At 47.0% G+C, this 22,050-nt stretch overlaps 1 protein-coding gene across 4 annotated transcripts in view; it reads left to right on the forward strand.

The window, feature by feature from the left end:
• Positions 1-22,050, forward strand: part of ETF1 (eukaryotic translation termination factor 1) — a 39,059-nt gene that overhangs the window by 599 nt on the left and 16,410 nt on the right. For 2 of the 4 annotated variants that reach the window (XM_065554841.1, XM_042850760.2), the window contains one exon: positions 1,828-1,907. The exons of 1 other annotated variant lie outside the window; for it this stretch is intronic. The gene's annotated coding sequence lies outside the window, so the exon portion shown is untranslated. Of the gene's footprint in view, positions 1-146; positions 309-1,827; positions 1,908-22,050 lie in introns of those variants that run through there. One more of the 4 variants, XM_042850761.2, reaches the window with a different exon arrangement.

A 22,050-nucleotide genomic window follows, 5' to 3' on the forward strand; every position in this document is an offset into this window, starting at 1 on the left:
CACCCGCGTGGAGGGGGTCTCGCCGGCGCCAGGCGTCCCTGGCAGTGGACCCCCGAGGCTGCTCCGCCCTGGACGATGAGGGTCAGAGGGACAGGTTACTAGGCCGCCCTCCTTTCGCTATGCGTGGCTCCCGGGGCTGGCGGCGGCACAGTACCGGGGCGATCGTGTTATGCTCAGCGGTGCTGGAGCCCTGCTGACGGGCCGGCGGCTTCCTGATTGGAAGGTCCACTGCTTGGTGGGATCTGAAAGCAAAGGTGTCCCGTGAGGACGGCCAGGGTGGCACAAAACATGAGGTGGAATTGATCAAGGTAATTAAATTTTCGTGCCTTGGGGTTTAAATCAGTGAGTCTTCTCATGCGGACAAATGACCCCATAATAATCCTTTAAGGGTGCCCTGCAGCTTCCTCTGAAGAACTAAGTATTGAGCGCTGCTGTACAGGATACTGGACTGGATGGCTCCATGGTTTGATCCCATGTAAATTCCCTGTGTGTCGTGGCATTCTCCCTTAAACATTTGCATGGGCGTCTAGATAAAGTTGGGGATCTAGGACAGTGGGCTCTCCAAATTGCCCAGGAGTTCAGAAATGCGCAACATGTGATGCTTTGGGAGTCCAGATACAAAGAGCATTTTGATAACTGAGGGGAAAGGAGGTTTAAGCTGGCTGTGATACCTTAACTAGCTGCTGGCATATACTAATAGCAACTGGATACTTTCTTGGCAGAAAGTAAGCTATCCTAGCATTAGTAGCTTGTAACTCGAGATGTGCACATATCACTGAGTAAGTCTGGCAGTTGCCATGTGGTATGTATTTTGGTCAGCCCTGGTTTGAGACGAAGTTCCGAAAAGCTGGCATTTTCTCAGCAGAGCTAAAATGCGGGGGAATGTTAGGTGTGTATAATGAAGTAGCCATTTCATACCCACACTAAGCTAGAACACTGAATGTCTGTTCCAGCTCAGGGAGCTGTAAGATACTTTCCCTTCCCTTGCAGTTGTTCCAGTATCACCAGCTGGGAAGGGGGTGGGGGGAGGGGGGAAGGGAGGCAGGGAATCTTTAGCAGCCTCTAATAATGTGTCTAAACAGACTGTTGAAACAAGCAGGTGCCTTCAATGTTTCAGTTGATTTGGGCTGAAAATAAAAATCTGTGTTTAAAGGCTGGAGTATTTTAAATGCAAGCAAGTGGGGCTGGAAGGGAGAGTGAAGTGGTCCCTGAGAGAGACACTGATAAAACTTTAATCACAAAAGTAAAGCATGGAATTTATTTATTTATTTATGGGGGAGGGGGAGAGAAGTGCAGTATCTTCCTCAAAGCACCACTGTGAGCCTAGGAAATAGGTTTGTGTTGCAGTTGGTAGGTCTGTGACTTGCTTCATTAAGCAAAAGCAGTCTACAGCTGTTTGCCCATAGAAACACCACAGGTCCTCTGTGTTTTTCAGCACTGAAGACTAATCCTGCGCATCTAAGGGAAGCGGGGAATGGTCTGAATGCTGCCTTTCCTGGTGGCTGCAGAGCATCAAGCTGAGCATTCAAGGGGCACAGCCCTCCTCTTGAATGGGGTGGAGCTAGGAACACCTAATGGCCCAGTTGTCATGTCAGCTGGATTTTAAGAACGTCAGCTTCTAGTCTGTGGGGTTTGCGGAGGCTTGTGCAGACAGTCCTATTGCTGGGTTAGGTTTTACCCTAGATGAAAGGGCAGTCAGGAGAAAAGGGGGCTCAGGACTGGACTTTTGCTCAGTTCTTCTGCGGTCAGCTAGGTAGAGCTTCATATACTGCCTCTACTTTCTTTGGTGTGAGTGACTAATGGGAACTTTCCTCTTTACTATCACAGCCAAAAAGTGACTGACTCCTCGTGAGAGAACGAGGACCCCTGTCTCCCCCAAAAGCTGCCAGCTAACCCTTCTCAGAAATGTATGGTCATATTATATTATAAGCCGCTGAGTCCATCTGTGCCTCAGGCCCTTTCTCCAATGTTTTTTCTTAACAATTTAAGTGCAAAAAAAGGAAAATTGTTTGAAGCTGCTTGGCCTGGATGTTGAAAAGAAGTCAGTTCTTCACCCCTTGTTTGACTCTCTTGATCTTACAGAGACAAGGTTGGTGAGATGATATCTTTTATTGGACCAACTACTGTTGGTAGAAGAGACAAACTTTTAGGTGTGTATAGTGAAGTAGCCATTACATACCCACACTCATCTAGAACACTGAATGTCTGTTCCAGTTCAGGAATCTGTAGGATACTTTCCCTTCCAGTTGTTCCAGTATCACCAGCTGATACTGAGCTCTTATTCAGAGTTTGTTTACCTGGGGGTGGTGGGTTGTTATGGTCTTGGGTTAATGTGACTAACCAGCATATTTTTGCTGATTATCTAGTCTGGCTCCCTAGGAGCCTGAGCTATGTCTACAGTGCAGCTTGGAGCGAGCCTCCTAGCTCAGGGGGGAGTCACTAGTGCTAGCTGTGTGAACATTGCAGCCCAGGCAGCTTGGATGCTCGAGGCCACAAACCTCCCGGAGTCTGCGCTCAGGTGGCCAATCCAAGTCTCTGCTGCATTTTTAACACACTAGCTCAAGCCCTGCATGGTTGGGAGAGCTATGGGTATTAGAGCTCCTGTGTAGCTAATGAAGACAGCTTGTTTCTTTGAATTCAGAATGCAGTAGGAAACTAAGCAGGTATGGGGGGGTAGTACAGGTGTGCACTAGAGTTTCCTGTTAAACTGCTTGTGAAGTCAGCCACTGTGCTTTAGTGACCCTCACTGTTTAGAGAGATGCTGATCATAGCTGGGCTGCATGGAACATTTACTAGCCATCATGTACTACTAGCATTCTGGTGCTCAGAGTTTCAAAGTATGTTGGCATAAGCAGGTTTAGTCCAGAAAGGCAGTTCTTTGGATTTTCTTTGTTTGCAGTAGATGGCTGTTGCAAGGGTTAGTAGTGAGAGATCTCAGCTAAACATAAGCCTCAGAAAAAAGGCAGCGTGGAAACCAGCAGCGTGAATGCAGTTAAGGAAAAGAGTTTTGCACAAAGGATAATATCCTCTAACTAAAGTGTTGGTGCAAAGCACCAGGCTGTGGACTAGAGAAATAAGGGACGCAGTGGATGGAGGAAGAGGAGTGTGTTGTGTTGGCTAATATATAGTAAAATCCTAGTGAAGACAAAGTAGTTTTAAGTTAAACTTGTGCTAGCAGGTCTGGGAAACACCGGATTCTAGGATTCATCTAGCTCTGCAACACATGTTAGAACTGCAGCTACCATGTCTTCATTAGGATTTTACTTTGGCTTGGTCTGCACTTAAAAGTTGTTGTCATAGCTACGCTGGTCAGGCGGGTGGGGAAAAAAGAACACTCTGACTAACACAGCTATGCCAACAAATCCTCTAGTGCAGATGTACACCTCTACCCTGATATAACACAAATTCTGATATAACGTGATAAAGCAGTGCTCCGGGGGGAGGCTCCGTGCTCGGGCGGATCAAAGCAAGTTCGATATAATGCGGTTTCACCTTTAACGCGGTAAGATTTTTTGGCTCCCAAGGACAGTGTTATATCGAGGTAGAGATGTAGTTGTGCTGGCAGAAGAGGGCTTCTGTTGATGTAGCTAACGCTATTCAGGGAGGTGCTGTTCCTATGCTGACAAACTTCTGTGGGTGTAGGCTGTACCTATGCTATGGGTATGTTGACGGCTATGCTGGCATAGGCTCCATAGTGTAGACCGGGGTTCTCAAATTTTATTGCACCACGACCCCCTTCTGACAACAAAAATTACTGCACGACCCCAGGAAGGGGGACCAAAGCCTGAGCCCTGCCAACCTGAGTGGGGGAGGGCCAAAGCCCGAACCTCACAGGCAGACTGAAGCCGAAAGGCTTCAGCCCCAGGCAGGGGGCCTGTAACCTGACCACTGCTGCCCAGGCCTGAAGTCCTCAGGCTTTGGCGCTAGGAGGTGGGGCTCGGGCTTCTTCCTCAGGCCCCACCAAATCTAAGCCAGCCTGTGACCCCATTAAAATGGTGTTTCGCCCCAGTTTGGGGTCCTGACCCACAGCTTGAGAACTGCTGGTGTAGACATACCCATGGTGTATATGTGTGTTACCACATGTTAACTTAGAGTGTCTGAGACTGAGAGAGGTCTTTTAAAAATATGTTAACTAACATCGTGTTGTAAAGAGCCTAGTGTAGACAGGACAAGTTATGCTCTAATGTGTTGGTTGCAGGAACCTGTAAGGTGATCCCTGTTGAACACATTGTATCTTATACAGCCCCTCAGATGGGGATAGGCTCAGCAACTCTTCTCGACCTAGGAGTGCTAAGTTCTTTAGCACAAGAGAATTGAACCAGTGGAACAGGCTTTTCCTGACCTCAGGAGTCATTTCCTTTCCTTGTGAAGTTGGAGGACCAGCTCTGAGAATTCTAGGATGGGTGGGTGGCAGGCAAAGTCCTGGAGAAACAGGGTGATGCAAAGGGCAGGGACTCAGAAGTGTATTAGTAAGAAAGGGTGGAGATGCGGTAAACAGTAACCAAAAGCAGTGTCCTAGTTCCATGTGCTGGGTGTTACTGAGGTGGGTCTAGGTCTGTACAGCACAAGGTAATAAGTAGACACATGATGGCAAAGCTATTCTGGCTCTTTTTTGACCACTTGTAACAGCTTAGTGAAATCTGCAGGGTGTTCCCAAAAGGGTTAATAAGTGAGTGCGATGCCAGGGAATACTTTTATCATGTCTGTGGAATAGATGAGGTAAGCAGCAGGGATGTGGCCAGAAAACTGAGGGAATGGAACACAGGACTCCATATTTACCAGATGACTAGGCAGAGGCCAGTACAAAAGAGGGGTCCCACCAGATACACCTGGGGCAACATTCCAGAGAATACCAGCTCCTGGGAAGGTGGTGGAATTCCTGTCAAGGTGCTGTCCCTGGACCCTGCTCTTTCTCATCAGCATCTGGCTAGTAAGTACCCATTGAATCAAATTTCTCTTCCCTTTGCTGCTGGAAGGGAACAGCTGTGGTCAGGGAGTGTCTGACAGGCCAAACTAGCCATGTCTTATTAGTTACTCCCCTTTCTTCCAAGTTAGACGAGCTGCAGATTAATCTTGTAAAAGTTAATGAGGCAGTCCCTTAGGGAGTGATGAAGGAGGGAGAGAAGCTATCTGCTTCTTATTGTGAGAGCAGGCGTGGCCTGAAAACCTAGGTACTTGTGACCCTGGTGACTAAACTTCTACTAGCCAATGGCAGACAGGGGCTGGGGGCCAGTAAGGTGAGTGCAGTATCCTGGAGAGAAACCCAGCCCCATGTCATCTCCAGCTGCAAGGGAAGGGGAGAGTGCTGAAATTCTTACCAAGGTGCAGTGCTTGGTCATCTTTTTGGATCATCTTTGGCTATTGCGTTCTTGTATAACTGACTCTTCACATCCTCCATGTGCTGGGAGAGCAGCTCTCTTCTTTGAGCCTCCTGGCTGCTGCAGCAGTGGGACAGTTTCTCCACTCCTTTAGTCATTCCTATCCTCTGGTCTGGCTGCTGCAGAGGGCAGAAGAGAAATGGTATTGGCCACTGTACTCCTCCCTAGCCTCTTTTTATTTGGTTGATCCTTTTTCATCCCTCCCCCTTTGAATAATTCCCTTGCCTGCCTCTGTTGCTGCTCACAGCTTTCCCATTAGCAGCATAAAGCTGACACGATATTTGAATTTTCTTGGTGACCAGGGTACTGAACTAGATAGCTGTGAAACTGCCAGACTCATTAACTTCAACTGCTGCTTCTTAGTAAACCTGAATAGTGGCTCTGTTTCTGCAAACCATCTTGATCACGCTCTTATTAAACTTAGGTGATGCTGCTGTCCCCTCCTGGGCGGGGGAATGGATTTTCAAACCCAGAGTAAGGGAGTACAAAGGAGGACTGATAGAGGAGCTGTCCTTCCTATAGAAAGCAGGAGCACTTCTGCTGGTGCCTGTACAGCAGAGCCTGATGACATGAGCATGTTGGCCACCTAAAACCATCAGATAAACTGAGGGTATTTTGGGGGAAGGGAGATGATTGTGAGGATGAACACTGACTAGCTAGCAAATCATCTTCAACAGCTGCATGCAGGACTGCTGAGCCTGTGAGCCCTTGTGTGAATCCATCGTTTTAGGGCTGGAAGAGAAGGGTGATGAAGGGACGGCTGTAGTGAAACTGCTCCTGCAGGGCTTATAAGCTCTGCTCCGGCCAAACATCTGTGCAGCTCTGCACCCAAGTAGAGGGATTCCCTTTCAGGGGAAATAGTTCTTACAAATTGTTGTTGAAATGGGGGGCAAAGCAGAAACGTGAAAGGAGTGTTGTGGGGGCTGATATGGGTGGCAAACACAAGTAAGGCTGACAAATGGGTGGGTAAGAGTTGAGGGCAGTAGCTGGTGAAGTGACTGGAATACCCATGGCTCTCCAGGATTGTATAGTCGCTTTACTGGCCCATGATTCAGGTTTGCATTTCTTCCAAATTAAGGCTATTTACTTAAAGAGAGGGGTTCACTTGGGAACTAAAGCAGATACTTCCTTTCATAGCAAGAAGAGAAATTGACCTGTTCAGAAGCAATTCTGCAACTAATCCTAAGAACTAAACCAACCATTGGGGTGGGGGGAGGAGGCTTAGTGATCTGTATCAACTCCATGAAGGCAAAGCAGTGCAGGCTCTTGCAGGAAGAGGGATGCTATCCAGCAGGTCTCTTCGTGTCTTACATGTAGGAAAATAAACACAGGGTAAATACAAAGTGAGGTAAAAAGATTGAGGTTCAAAGGTGCATGCAGGAACTTCTGCAAAATACCACACTTTAGAGCTGACCTGTTTCAAAACTGGTTATACTTGAACACTAGCTGGGTGACTTATAACTTAACAAAGGTAGTACCCAGTATGTGTTGCAAAAAGCTGCCATTGTTTCTGAATTTTCCTGTGGCCCATCAGGCAACTTACTGACCCATGTGGAATGGCCCAGTTACAGGAGTAGCCTCAGGCTGCCATCGCTTTCCAGTCCTGTGCGACACTAATTGAAATCCATTCTGGGTAACAGCACACTGTCAAAGCTGGGAGGGCTTGAATCAGATTTACATGCATTGTTTTGGTGCATGCTTGTACCATGCCAGTCTTATGAGCTGGCAAAACTTTGCGGGCCCCTTGGAAGTTCACATACCCTTCTGGCTCTGGAGAAAAGGCAGATTTAATAGTGTGATATTGGCATGACGGGCCTCTTAACAAATGACCCATAACTTCTATTTAGTGGGGATTATGCTGCATAGTACTAACCTTGAACGGCTGACATTCTGCTCCTGAATGAATGGGCACTCCGTTCTGAGTGAGATGTCCCTTTACACTTTGGCCTAGTTCCTGTCCTGTGTGAGGACCGGGCTCTAGCTAAAGGAAAAGGTTCAGTAGGGGCATGCTGGCATTTTGTTGGTGTGCACTGGAGAGACAGTCTTGTCTGTTTTGATGAATATAATAAAGAATATATCAAAATTCAGCAACATGAGTATTTAAACTACTTATTGAAACAGCTCTTCCTGGCTGTAAATGGTTCACTCTACCAATAGCAGGCATAGCATTAGGCCTTGTTAACGCTGGGTTATTCTGCCTCAACTACACTGGTCTAGTTAATGCAGTACAGCCCTCCCTAGTGTGGATCCCCCCTGGCTATTTCTGTGTTGGGCGGATGGATAGGAGAACTGGTATAAGGCACCTTTTTATCAGTATAATTGCACCCACATGCGGGTTTGTACTGGTATCGCTATTTCAGTAACACCCCCACCCCGCAACTGACAACTATACTGACCAGGCCTAAGAAGGAAAAAGCTGCAGTATCCTTTCTCATTTGCACACACACTTCTGGCCATACACCAAGTCAATGTCACTTAGTGCTCTTCCCACAACCAAAGCCCTTGCAGCCTGAATTGGTATCCTCATTTCCATCTTGACCCTGCCCCACCTCTGGATCCTGGTGAGTGGGAGCTGGAAAACTCACTATATCAGTTTGAATAGGAAACTTTCCCAGTCCTGAGTCTGCAGCTTTCCCTGAATGTCATCCACTTTTGCAGAATCTAAGCCTTCCTCTTAGCGTCCCTTGTGGTTGTGGAAAAGCTCCCAAAGGTGAGCGGGAGTGTAAACAGTTCTGTCTTCCTGAGCCTGCACTGCAGCCATCCAGCTCCAGTGCCCGTGCTGCTGCTCTGTCAAAATGTAGCAAAGTGCAAACTGACCAGAGCCTTGTCCATTGGTTCTGCTGCTGTGCTTACCCCCAGGTGTAGCTGTGGAACTTGTTAAAAAAGCAAATAGGCTTTACCTTGCTGCAGCAGGGCAAACTCTGAGCAACAGAGGCCAACAGCGACAAAGTCCTGTGGCACCTTGTAGACTAGGGGTCAGCAACGTTTGGCACGCGGCTTACCGGGGTAAGCACCCTGGTGGACCGGGCCAGTTTATTTACCTGCTGACACGGCAGGTTTGGCCGATCGCGGCCCCCACTGGCTGCGGTTCGCCGTCCCGGGCCAGTGGGGGCGGCAGGAAGCCACGGCCAGCACATCCCGCGCTGCTTCTCGCTGCCCCCATTGGCCCGGGACGGCGAACCGCGGCGAGTGGGGGCTGCGATCGGCTGAACCTGCTGCGTCAGCAGGTAAATAAACTGTCCCGGCCCGCCAGGGTGTTTACCCTGGTGAGCCGCGTGCCAAATGTTGCCGACTCCTGTTGTAAACTAACAGACGTTTTGGAGCATAAGCTTTCGTGGGTGAATAAAACGTCTGCTAGTCTATAAGGTGCCACAGGACTCTGTCTCTTTTTACAGATCCAGACTAACACGGGAACCCCACTGATATTAGAGGCCAACAGTAGACTGCTCACTGAGGAGAACCTGAAATCTGAGACACGGGAAGGCTGGGTTTGCAGACACATCATGCAGCGAGTGGAAGAGCTTTGGGAGGGGAGAGGATCACATAGAACAGCAGCCAGAGGTGGGAGGGAGCTATCTGTATCACAGAGGCTACAAAATTGTCTGGGGATGGCACCCTGATAGGAATCCCAGCACTCCTAGGACAGTGTGGTTTGGCTTATCACCTAGGCGCTGCTCATGGGCTATATAGCCCCTTATTCTGATGTAATCTTGTGCAGATTAGGTGACAAACTGCACTCTCTGTGTGAGAGGTGGGTTTGAGTGGGAGACGGAGGGGGAGAGATTAGCAAAGTTAGAAGAGCAGGGTTGAAAATTCAGGGGAGGGAGGTGTAGAAGGTAACGTATGGTGGGGTCAAAAGGGGTTTAAGGTGATGGAGAGGAAGGATGGACACTGGAAATAGCAGAGGAAAAGATAGTACCAAGATGTGAAGGCAGGAAGGAAAAACATATCTAATGGTATGTGTGGGGTGGTTGGAACAGGCTGGATTTTAAAAATGCAGTAAAAAGTTGACTGCAAACAGGATACAACTGTCATGCCGCAGCAGGACTTTGGGAGAGGAGTGCGGCAATATGCACATTCACCGAGGCTACTTTCCAAGCCCTCTAGTCTTCCCTGTCTCCTTCTCTGGGCATGAGGGATTTGTAGCCCTCATCACAATCTGTCTTGAGGCTTGCAGGGTGGGGGAAGGAGGAGGAAGCGGGACGCTGGAATGTCTGTGTGGCCAGAGGAGTGCAGAAAGGAGATAAAGGTACTCCCATCTGCACAGTCTCAGAGCATGCCTGCTTCCAAGCATCAAGCTTTAGGCATCGTTATCTCACTAACTGAAACCCCTCCCATGCACTGAACAGAGGAATCTGGAATTGTAATGTGGTGGGATCACCTTTAATAAAACCCCCTTTGCCTGTACTTGCATCAGGGTTGGGGCAGTTCCAAAGTAAATGACTCCATATTCAACCTGAGAGAAGGCTTGAGTTAGGTCCCAAATATTATACATATATCCGCCAGGAATACTACATGAGATTTACCTTACTGAAGGGAAAATAAGTCTCTTGTTTTGGGCTGAGGGTCCCTCAGTCAAGTCTGTAGCATGTGAGAAGAGTTATATGTTTCCTATTTCTCCTGAAAGCTCACCTAAATCTGTTCTTTAATAGAGATGTTGCTTCCCTTTTGGGGAGTTCTCTGAATATTTACTGCTCTGGTAGATGAGAGAAGTGCATTAAAAGTCGTACAATTTGATGGTGATGACTATTAACCTTAAGGAGAAGCTTTAGACTCCATAACTGAAGTTTCATAATCATTAACCTAATTCCTGTCCCATCAATCAGCTTTTTGGCATCTCTGTAAATCTCTCTGCCTTTGCGTACAGTGTCCTGCTGCTATGAGCTCTGTAGGAGGTAGCACAATGGCTATTGTCCTGTTAGTGAGATGTTGCAGGTTAGCAAGAGACATTTTTTCTCCTTGAAGAAAAGGTTGAGGACTAAGAAACTGACAGTCAGCATGTGCTCTCCATGTCAGTTTCCCTTGTTCCTAATAAATTTGTCATGTTAGCTTGAAGCAGAAGGGATCTGTTAAGAGAGGCACCAGTGGAAGTAGACTTCCTTACTTGATGGTTACTCTTGTGCTCTGTGTTCTAATTGGATTGCTAAACAGCTACTTCAGTTAATGTATAAAGAGTGCTTTATGAAACCTGATGTTGGCCAACTTTGACCAGAGAGCCCATCAAACCTAGGCTGTTTACCCCAGGCTGAAGAGAGGGCTAAATGCATGTTGTGTGAGCTGGCCCACTCTTGATAAGAGGGAGTGTTTGCAGAAAGGGTATGGCCCTTTTGTGGTAGCCAGACTTCAGATTAGAGGAGTTCTCAAACTTCATTGTGCTGCGACTCTCTTCTGACAACAAAAATTACTACAAGGCTCCAGGAGGGGGGACCGAAGCCTGAGTTTGCCTGAGCCCTGCCGCCCTGGGTGGGCGGTCCAAAGCTGAAGCCCAAGGGCTTCAGTGCTGGGGAGGGAGAGCTATAACCTGAGGCCTGCCACCCTGGGCTGAAGCCAAAGCCTGAGCCCTGCTGCCCCAGGCTGAAGCCCTTAGGCTTCGGCCCCAGGCAGTGGGGCTCAGTCTTTGGCCCCAGGCCCCAGCAAGTCTAACACCAGCCCAGGCGACCCTGTTAAAATGGGGTCCGATCATGGACCTATCCTTCATGAATTTATCTAGTTCTTTTTTGAACCCTGTTATAGTCTTGGCCTTCACAACATCCTCTGGCAAGGAGTTCCACAGGTTGACTCTGCGTTGTGTGAAGAAATACTTCCTTTTGTTTGTTTTAAACCTGCTGCCAATTTATTTTATTTGGCAACCCCTAGTTCTTGTGTTATGAGGAGGAGTAAATATATTTACTTTCTCTACACCAGTCATGATTTTATAGACCTCTCGTATCCTCCCTTAATCATCTCTTTTCCCAGCTGAAAAGTCCCAATCTTATTAATCTCTCCTCATATGACATCCATTCTGTACCCCAATCATTTTTATTGCCCTTTTCTGAACCTTTTCCAATTCCAATATATCTTTTTAGAGATGGGGTGACTACATCTGCACACAGTATTCAAGATGTGGGCATACCGTGGATTTTTAGAGGCAATATGATATTTTCTGTCTTATCTTTCCTAATGATTCCCAACATTCTGGTCACTTTTTTGACTGCCGCTGCACAGTGAGTGGATGTTTTCAGAGAACTATCCACAATGACTCCAATTACTCAGGAGGAGTGACACACATTGAGTACTACGCTTGCTCTTAGCTTATTTGGTCATGTGTATTGTTACCTAGCTGTGCACCTAGGTTACTTGGATGCTGGCCCTTGTGTTGTCCTTAGGCTTAGGAGTTAAATATGCAAATGGCTGAGTGTCCGCCATTCACCCCTGGGAGCTGATTCTATCTAAGGCAGCATTACACTCTTTTATAAATGAGAGCTTGCCTTCTGTAGTCTGTCATGAAGCTGGATAAATATAAATCCATGGGGTGAGTGTCTGACACCCCTGTTCTAACTAGTCTTCCAGGACAGCAGTTTTCCTTGAGCCATGTGCTATCCAGAAGGAACTTGTAACTGTAAAGGGGAGCTGGCCATTTGCCTATTGCCTTTCTTGCCTGTCAATTTCAGAAGTGTTTCTTTAGGCTTTTTCCTTCCCCTGCTCTTAACTTTTCTATTGAGCTATGCTAACAGTGCAGATGTGCTCCAGGACACCTTGTTGCATGTCTTTCATAGCTGATGCATTGGTAGTCAGTGTAAAGAACTCTCTGGGTGCATCTGATTGCGAAGCTCTCATGCCTCTGGGTTTGGGAAAACTACACCACATGATGTCAAGGAAAGGACTTTAAGACAAGCATTTGGAGTGACCTGTGTGCCCTGTAATCTTCCTTCACAATGCTGCCTGAATCACTACCAAACAGCATGGTTCTTGCACAGAGCATTATTCACGAACAGATCATCACTGAAACTGACTTTTATCTGAAAGATAGACACAGCGAGAGGTGGGAGTGGGAAACTGAGAAGGGGACAACTTTCTGTGCTTACTGGTGAGTGCTTTGCAATCAGTTCGCTATTCCCCGTGTACCCCTGAGGCCTAAACATCTGAATATGCAAATCTGGCCGCCTTGCTTCAGTCATTCAGGGTACATCTTGCACCAAACTGACTGGCCTAATAGTGTAGTGCAGCTAAAATCTTTTGAAGTTGGAAAGTACAGTAATTGGTGACAGAGTATGGTGGCAGAACTAAGTCTGCTAGTGAGTCATCCGTGTCTGAAGTATAAAAGTGTTCACATGGGTTACCAATATCTGCCTCACTGCCCCAGGAGAACCCTGGTGCTTCAGGCCTGCAAGCTTCCTCTGAGAACATGCCCATACCGTGATGCTTTGAAATCCTTGGCTGAAAAGTGAATACAGCAAAGTGGCAGTAACTAATTCAGCTTCTGCTCCCCTGTATGGGAGCTATGGGATATAGAGAGAGCACTTTACCCACCACTGAAGCGCAGTGACCACGGGCAGATCAGTGGTTCCTTACCATTATACGTCCGTGCTCTGCAGCAGTACATGGGCAGCCAAAAATGCCATAGCCCGCTGGAACGGCAGGGTATTCAGGGCAGCAAAATGGAATTACCTGAGTTGGGATCTAGTGAGGAGACAAACTGTGGCAGAAGTTGTCAGAGCAACAGTTGCAGCTTAGGGACCTCCACAGGGGTGGGCGAAGGGAAGAGGCTGCAGAGGGGAGTTGGTGGGTCTGACATGTCACAAGAGCCCAGCAGTGGCACCTGGCCTAGTTCCTGCCAGATGGAAGTATGAGGAGGTATATGATCTGGTTCTTCTGTCATCTCTTCCACTCCACCCCCACCCTCCCCAGAGATGAGCTATGCATGCTGAGTGTAGGAGTCAATGCTGGCAGCAGGCCAGAAGCTGCTCAGGGGAAGCATTGCCTCTGGGTAGCATCTCACTGAGTGTAAGCAGTCTCGCCTCTGCTTCTTCACTCAACACCCACCTGTTGCATCCTTGTGGGGCTCTCTCCCACAGGCCGGAATGAGGTCTCTGCCTAGACAAGGCGTTGGGGGAGAAGAGCCTTGCCACTTAGTGTCTCTTGCTTGTTGGTCTCAGTGCTTGGCTCCCCAGCTTGCATCCAAGGGTTGTACAGCAGCTGGTGACTGTTCCCCCTGCTACCCCTACAGAACTCCCCTCCATAGGGGGAGCATCTCTTCCCTAAGGCAGTCCTTGGTGGGACAGAGGAAGCTGGGGAGCTTGGACAATCCAAATGATCCACTGTGTGGCATCTGTTTAGTGCTGCCTAATCTGGCACATGAGGTTGAGCAAGAGCAAGGATCGAGTTTACAGGGCTGGGGATGAGAACTATGTTGTGAGAGACTGGGCCCAAGCTGTCACTTCAGTCCACAGTGCTATTAAGCATTGCATCTCCCTTCAGTGCTGCTAAGCTGCTCTAGTTTGCCACAGGGTGGAGTGGGGCACTACAGGGCAGCTGGGGTACTAGCTTTGCACAGATCAGAAGTGCCTTTCAGGGCAAGGAATTCCATTTCCTTCAAGTTCCCGTTCTCCCTCATTATACCCAGAGCTACAGTTAGAGAAGGAATGTATCAGACTCCTGCCACCACAATCCCAAGCAGATGGTCCTTCTCTTTCCCAACTGCTATCGGATACTTGATCCCAACTTCCTTCCACCTAGCAACTGGCCCTTTTCTCGGTAGTTGAGCATAGCATTCCACGTGGTCCAACAAAGGTGCTGCACAGAACGCTAGCCGCTTCCACAACCTTCCTTTGGAAGGATGCTGTTCAGAACATGGGCTGGTGCTCTGGTGGTGCTCTGCATCTTGGTGCACTTGAGAAACCCACACAAACGGCAGTATATTGATGCAAGAGAACATGGGGCTTTTACTGAGTCTATATTGAGAGTTGCAAAACATTTGCCACTAAGTGAATAAATGCTCCTGATGACCTGGGTTTGAGCTCAGCCTGCATTTGGGGCCCATCAGTTGTTGCTTGAAACTTGCACTGTCCAAACTGTTAGCTAATTTCTTGGCTCTCTTTAGATATCTGTGAATTGTTTGTCTACTGCTCAAGGGACATTTCAAGATTCTGATTACTTGGAATGGATCACATGGCATTTTGCCTGTTCCTGATTGGCTGAGACCATCTCAGGAAGGGCCAGTTCTGTAGAAAGCATTTTCACTTCCCTTCTTGGAGGTTGTGTTAGTTCCTCTCTGGCAGCAGATTATACCAGTTATTTGAAGACTGAGCCAGGGCTTTCTATTATTGGGTGCGTTTCAAAGTGATGTTGGTCTATCAAGCCCTGAATGGGTTTGGGCAGTGGCTACTTGAGACTGCTTCTCCTTGTTTCTGTGGCGGTGGCGGTGCTGGCGCCTATCTGGGAAATGCTTGCCCTATCTGCATGCATCCCAAAGCATGACATTCAGGGTACCATGTAAGTAGGATAGCATTGTCAGGTACTCATCCTATAATGCTAGGTGCAGAAAACAGACTGAATACCATTGGGGTATTGCCTAGTTGAGGGTGTGACTATAGGTATTCAGTAAAATGGCGTATGTGTATAAGACAGATTTAACAAGAAAACCAAGACTAGCAATGATTTTATTGAGATTTGTTTTTGCAAAATCCACGTTGAAGAACACCCATCCAGCGCTCTGAGCATAGGAATGTAGAGGAGCGGCAGCAGCACCTCTTCCTCCCACCCAACCATAAATCCTTTGATTCTGAGCCACATGGCCAGCATGCGTTGTACTTTCCCACTAAATACCAGTTCAGCCCTCAACCCTTGCTCACGCAGTCTCTGCTTTGTGCCAGGAAGGTCAGCAAATTCAGGCTATTTCAGACCTTCGGGAGGCCGGAACATTCCAAAGGAAAGGAGGAGGCCTTACAGGACTACCAGCAGCTCCTGAGCAAGGGGATCAGGCTCGGGGGCCTCATTGCAGCTGTGGCAGTATGGCATGGGGAGAGGCAAGGCAGTATCAAGTCAGTGAGTTTCCAGATATTGTATACACCTCTACCCCGATATAACGCGACCCAATATAACATGAATTCGGATATAACGCGGTAAAGCAGCGCTCCTTGGGGCGGGGCTGCGTGCTCCAGCAGATTAAAGCAAGTTCGATATAATGCGGTTTCACCTATAACGTGGTAAGGTTTTCTTTTTGGCTCTCGAGGACAGCATTATATCCGGGTAGAGGTGTATGTGCAGAATCCTGCCTTTTCTGAGCCTTCTTCCCCCACTAATGTAGCATTCCTTGTTTTTGCCATATTGGATTCTTGAATTTCATGGAAACTTGTTGAGCCTCAAACACCTGGAGGCCAGTTGTGCCTATTGATCATTCAGAAATGTGGACATCTGGATGAATGTGCAGTACTGACTGATGGAAGCCATGCACTAAAAGTTTCAATCTCCCATTTGGCTATGGGACGTGCCTCAGTGAGGCATAACCTGCAAGTCAATTATGTATGGCAGTGGGGAGTACTTCTGCCCAGCCCGTTACCACCACATTAAACATGGAGGGACTTTGCTTGTATTCTCTAGTCCTTTTTTGGGGGAGAAAACACAGAAGTACATCCAGGAAGGTGACTCTTCTGATAGCAGTATCTGGGCTCGATGGTTCCATAGAAAGTCTTCCAGCTACAGTATGTAGCTAGGATCACTTATCTGCATATCTTGTTTGTGGTAGGCTCTCTGCAGGCTCTTACAGTTAAAGAAATAAGGGCTTAGAGTAGCCCTTTGAGAACATTGCTCCCAGCTTTTACTACCTTCAACTAAAGCAAGCCAACTCTGCACTTGACTGACAACATTTAGTTATTGGAGAGACGTGGTGGGTGAAGGTAATATCTTCTATTGGACCAACTTCTGTTGGTGAAAAGGGCAAGCTTTAGAGCTCCCCACTGCTCTTCGCCGGCTCTGACTACTGACATTCCTTACATTTGCTGATATCTGCTCATTACATCTTGTGATATTAGAGTAAAACCATCTATTGTGGAACAGCTACTGCTCAATTGCTTTTTCTGTGTTTCTAACAAAGGTTCCTCTGATATTTCAGTGTAGGCCACTAACTCCTATTTATTTAGCAAGGTTGGTTATAAACAGCAATAATCCTCCCTTGCCAGCATCAGGTCAGTAAGGCAGTCTAGAGTGAGCCTAGCTCCTCAGATTTCCACCTGTGATTGCTACTTGCTCTCCTAGCACTCTGAAAGATCCTGAGGTGAGAATCGCTGTCACTACGAATGATCTGTGTGGTACCAAACCACATTGGAGTCTAGGGCAAGAGGCAGCCAGTTTGCTGAGGCGAGGCTGTGTGCCCCTTCTGGAAGAGACTAAACTGATTGCCAGCTTGGTTTATCCGTTGAAACTTGAAAATGTGAAAACCTGTTCAGCTCTGTCTAAAAACCAAATCCCTTCTCAGCAAGATGGCCGCCTCTGGTAGGAAGCTCAAATGCCGATTGTAATGAAAGTAACCATCTACAAGTACAGAAGGCAGCTTGCTCCAATGAAATATGCCACTTGTCTTGTGAACGTTCATATGCTGGCTGTGCTCTTCCTTCAGACTGACTGGAAAAGACACAGAAATGAGTACAGCTTGGAGTTGCAGCTCCCCGGGCTGGACCAATTCAGCACAGCCATGCCAAACTAGTTGTCTAAAATGTCTGCTCTGGAAGTTTGGAAGTTCCACTGTTGCTTCACAAAAGAGCCCAGAAGACATTTTTTTCTGGCCCTGCAGATTCCCCAACAGCCCCCAGAGGTTGCAGCGAGATGGATGAGGCACTTGGGGATACTCCGACTGGGAGGTGCAAGAGGATTTTATGGGGAGCAGGAATATCTTTAAGTGCAAGCTGTTGCTGAATGCCTCTATGCCTGATCAGTGGGATGCAAATCTGTGCTGCTCACTTTTTTCACTTTTTTTTCTTTGCAGAACTTGGCTAATGACCAAATAGAGCACATCCATTACTGGGAGTGGCAAGTGTTAACACTAACCCTGATGTCTTCCTACAGTTATTAGACTCTTGTATAGCACCATGTGGCCATATAGAAATTCCATGATTGTAATAAGACTCCAGGATTAGTTACTCTCTGGTCCCTTGGAGTTTGCCATTTAAAACCTTAAAATAATTTGCTGTGTATAGGGAGAATAGAAGACATGTTACACTGTCCTAGTGACTTAATTCCTGACAGTTGTGTCATAGGATCACGTTGGATCCTCAAACCTGTAGTGATTGGGGAAGGGTTTCAAACTCTGGCCCTTCCCTGGATTCTGCTCTGGAACCCCTTATGCTGACATCTACTTAAGCCCTGGCCACACTTAAGTATGAGTTAATTGCTGATTGCTGACATGGTTGCTGACACCAGGTGATAGGATGCTATGGTAACTAATCAAGTCTTAAGTGTTTCCTTGTCAGAGGCTGGCACATGGCGGCTTTCCTGCCATGCAGTGTGGACAGGAGCCCCCTAGTATGTCTGTTTGGCTGGTCCTCACCCTGCTGCCCAGAGCTGGAGGAATCCTGAGTTCATTGCCTCATCTGTTGCTTCTCTACATGCATGCTCCAGAGAGCGCCCACCTCCTTGCTGAGCAAATGTCCCAAATACTTCAGACTGAGTGCAGTGATATCACTGCTGAACTGTGACTACAGATGAACAGATGCCATTAAGAGGATGACAGGAAAGCTGCTGTGCAGGCAAGCTGACCTGCCCATTAACAGGAGACACTGTGCCTCTAACAGCTTACAAATGCCTGGTACAAAGGACTTTAGTACCATCCTTCTAGCAGATCTAGTATAACTTTTGTTGTGACTCACTAAAATCAGAGGGGAATTCTTAAAATCACTGTCTTCACTTAAATGAAAAGTCCCATGTGTAGCTAAGTAGGAGGGAATCTCTCTCTTCGGTCTTGGCCTTTCATGGGCGGCTATGAGGGGAAGGGAACAGGGAGAGTAAGCTGGAGTTTTAACACCGTGGTGCATGCTTAGCAACCAGTCTGAACACTCCATTAATTCAAACAACTTTCATGTCTCATGCCATGGCGTTGATACTTAAATTTCACTGTATTGAAAACTTTATTGTGGCAAACACTTGGTGGAGCACAGCTATTCCCAGCTACGGTAGGGGGTTCATGCCTTGCCGCATGCCATCTAGGTAGGAAATACAGTTACATAGTCATGTAAGTAGTTGGTGGACTTTGTGCCCCTGTTTAGATTAGACCGCGTTCCTACCTGGATTCGCAATTGGCACGTTTTCCTGTAGATAATTTCCACAATAATTCTGTCCAGAATACACCATTGGTATAGCAGTCAGAAGTCCAGTAAGATATGGGGTATGCAGAAATATTTGTCTTCTGGTGCCGAGGCAGTCTCGCTGTGACAGTATAGGGGTTGCTAGCAAATGTGATTTTCTGAGCCCAGATACAGTGCATATCACTGTAGAAAGAAACACTGTCTTCAGTGCATCTCAGACTCTGGGCTCAGTGTGTTAAACTGTAGAAAGAACAGTGCTTATCTGAAGATGACTTATCTCACAGATATGATTTCAGATTTACAGGAATAGCTTGGCCATGTAGCAGCATGACGCGTTACAGATATGTAATCGCTCTGAGACAGGAAAGCTGCTTTCCTGTGGTAAGCTATTGCTGATGCAGGTGAGAGTTCTGAGAACTTTTGTCATCAGGGTCTTATTACCACTGTAACAGCCACAGCTCTCCAGCTACCATGGGATGACTCTTAATACACGTTCCTTTGAGCTGGTGTCTTACTGGATTTCTAGTTTCCTAGGTCCACTTAGTATTAAGTTACAGAAGCTGATGGTCCTGTCTCTCAAAAGCATTCATGGATCCCAGTTTGGGTAAGTGAAACTACTTCAGAGCAAAGAAAATCATTCTGAACCCAGAATGTTAAAACTTAGTGCATTTGGGTTGGCTGTTGATCTTCCATGCCTTCCTTTTTAATGAAAAATAATTTGGCTGCTTTTACTCACTTACCCAGCAGATGGCAGCAGAATGCTCGGCATAAACTACTGAGTGAACCTGAATAGACGTGATAGTGTTGAAAAGAGATGGCTCAGTAAACTGGAACATGACAATTGGATAACTGAGCTGTCTGTCTTTCCATGCCAGCTTCAAGCTCAGACTGTGCCATGCCTTTCTAATGGCAAATCGTGAGCCTGCTATCTTACATGATTCTGCAGGAACCGCTTAACACTGAAATGGCCTTCACTATGTGAATGGTAGTGAAGCATGTCAAATCAGAGGAAAGCACTTAGCATGCTTTCACATGAATAGGGAAGGCAGAATTCATTAAAGTGCTCGGTATAAAGCAGAGTATTATTGCTAATCAAACTCTGGCTTGAGCAGAGCAATTCAATGTGCCTTCTCCCTCCTCTTCGGATGCCTTTGCTCTTGTATTGCTAACTGCAGTAGCAGACTACAAGGATCTCTGGAGCCGGCTGTGCCATTATGGCCAAAGATGGTGGGAAGATACCCACTGTCTCATATGTTCTAGTCTATTTTGAATGTGGCCACGAGTGGCTCATTGCAACAGGATTCCTTGCTGCAATGTTGAGATAGGATTTACAGGTGGCACGGTAGTTTGGCACTGTACTGTAGTTTCCCCTATACCCTTAACCATGGGTTGTCCAAACCGTCTGTCACGCTAGCGTGAACTTGGACGGGCGATCCAGCACACAGCAATGGCTCCTGTCTCAGGGAAGCCTGCAAGATGTGGGATTGCCTGATCTGCTTGCTGCCCTAGCTTATGTGAGGGAATGGTAGTAGGCAGTGGGCAAGCTGTGCCAGTATGTATGTATGTATAACAGATCTTTGTTCCTAGTCTAGCTTTAGACAATGGCATGTTCTAAGATAGTGTGTGAAATTCTAGGCAAGGGGGGGCTTGAGGAACAATGGGTTGATGGGGAAAGAACAATGAAGTTACAATGTGAAGGCTGATCTCCGCCATACGCTCAAGAAGATCCATCAGTGATGGATGATCTCGTACCGGGCCAGGAGCACACTTATGGAACCTAAGTGCTCTCTCCATATTTTGTTCTACACCAGGGCACTTTTCTGCATCAGCCTACTATCTCTTCCCATTGCTGTTCAGTGGAGGAGAGGGAGAGAGACTTGGTGTGAAATCTCCAGGACTCTGCTGTTAGAAAGGAGTGCACAAAGTGTATGGACCTGCACATGGCAAAAAACCTTTCCCCCTGTTGGAGCAGGACTATTCTTATTTCATGCCACAAATAAATTGTCTTCAACTAATAGTGTGAACTAGGGAGATTTCTAGTCTCCAGGTGTCTCAGGGTGCTTTCAGAGGAGATATCTATACCTTTTCTAAAGGTAGCATTCACTGGAGTGAGCTCCTACCCAAGACTGGAAGAGGGGGTTTTCATTCTCATCAGCCTTTCTCTTAAAGAACCAGCTGGGAATTTTAGACCATTGTGTCTCCTGCAAGGTTCATGCCATTCAGTGAGGTAGCTAATTGCTTGAAAGAGTGGTATGAAGTACTCTGTGGCTGCAGTGACCTGGAAGTCAAAGCTGCACTTGAAGATCTGTCGCTCACGTTCCCTTCAGGGAATAACTTGTATGCAAGTGACTCTTCACAGCTGTTTGATTCTGCGTGGGACGGTTATGGATATTTAAAACCAATTAGTCCTCTTAAGTTTGGGGACTTGTTTAAACTTATGCTGTTGGGTCAAACTTGGCCCAAAATGTAGGTCTTGGAAAACACCAAGGACACTTGTACATTCAAAGGCTAATGGGAAGTATGCTTTTTTTTTAAAACCTTCCCCTGTATGTTTGTAGCTCAGCACTTTGGAGGACTATGCTAGTGCTTGAGACACTGAAGAGAAAGCTGATGAGAAAATGACATGCCTACTTTCCCTCCCAAACTGAATTGCAAAAAACAATGTGGCTCTTAAACTGTTCTTGCTTGGCAAAGTCAGTAGTAACACTAATTATAGTTAAAATAAAGGGATGTTCAGATTTTCTGGTAGTCCACTTGTTTAGATGCTGCATGCATCTCCTGTTTGTCCCAGGCAATTACTAATGGGTCAGTTTAAAAAAGAACAGGGGGATGGGGGTTCCAGAAAAGAGGAGCCCCTTGTACTTAGCACTAACCCTCAGGAGTTTGAATCTCACGATACTTGGTATCTGTCTTCAAGCCCCAGCTCCTGGATTCCTGTGATTACATGAGAATCTCATTTTCATTTAAAAGTAAATTTTCAGCCCTTGTGGCTAGAGAAGTTCAAAGTAAACCCCAGAGAGCTCAACCCAGAAGACCAAATAAAAAGGAATCCCAACCCCATTTAAAGCCAATCTGTGATTCTTTAGGGGGCCTGTTTCATGTTTTTTTTTTCTTTAACGCTTGGAGTTAGCAATGCTGAACTAGCAGACATGCTCGCACAGTCTAGTAGCTGCTTCGCAATCTCATACCTATTTGTTTAAAACTAGTTATCTTAAAATGGCTTCTATGGTTGTGTGCAATGTGAGGGGGCTTGTAGTTACTCTGCAAACTGTTCTTTCCTGAGTCACTTTCACTTCAGACTTTTGTATAAAAACTGAAATGGAAAGAGCCCCTCCCACACCCCAAACCCCTCATCCCTAGCTCCGTTGGATCATGGGCAGCAACAATTTTCTTCAACT

This window comes from Chrysemys picta, chromosome 8 (assembly GCF_011386835.1).
Source record: "Chrysemys picta bellii isolate R12L10 chromosome 8, ASM1138683v2, whole genome shotgun sequence".
In the NCBI taxonomy this organism is placed as follows: Eukaryota; Metazoa; Chordata; order Testudines; family Emydidae; genus Chrysemys; species Chrysemys picta.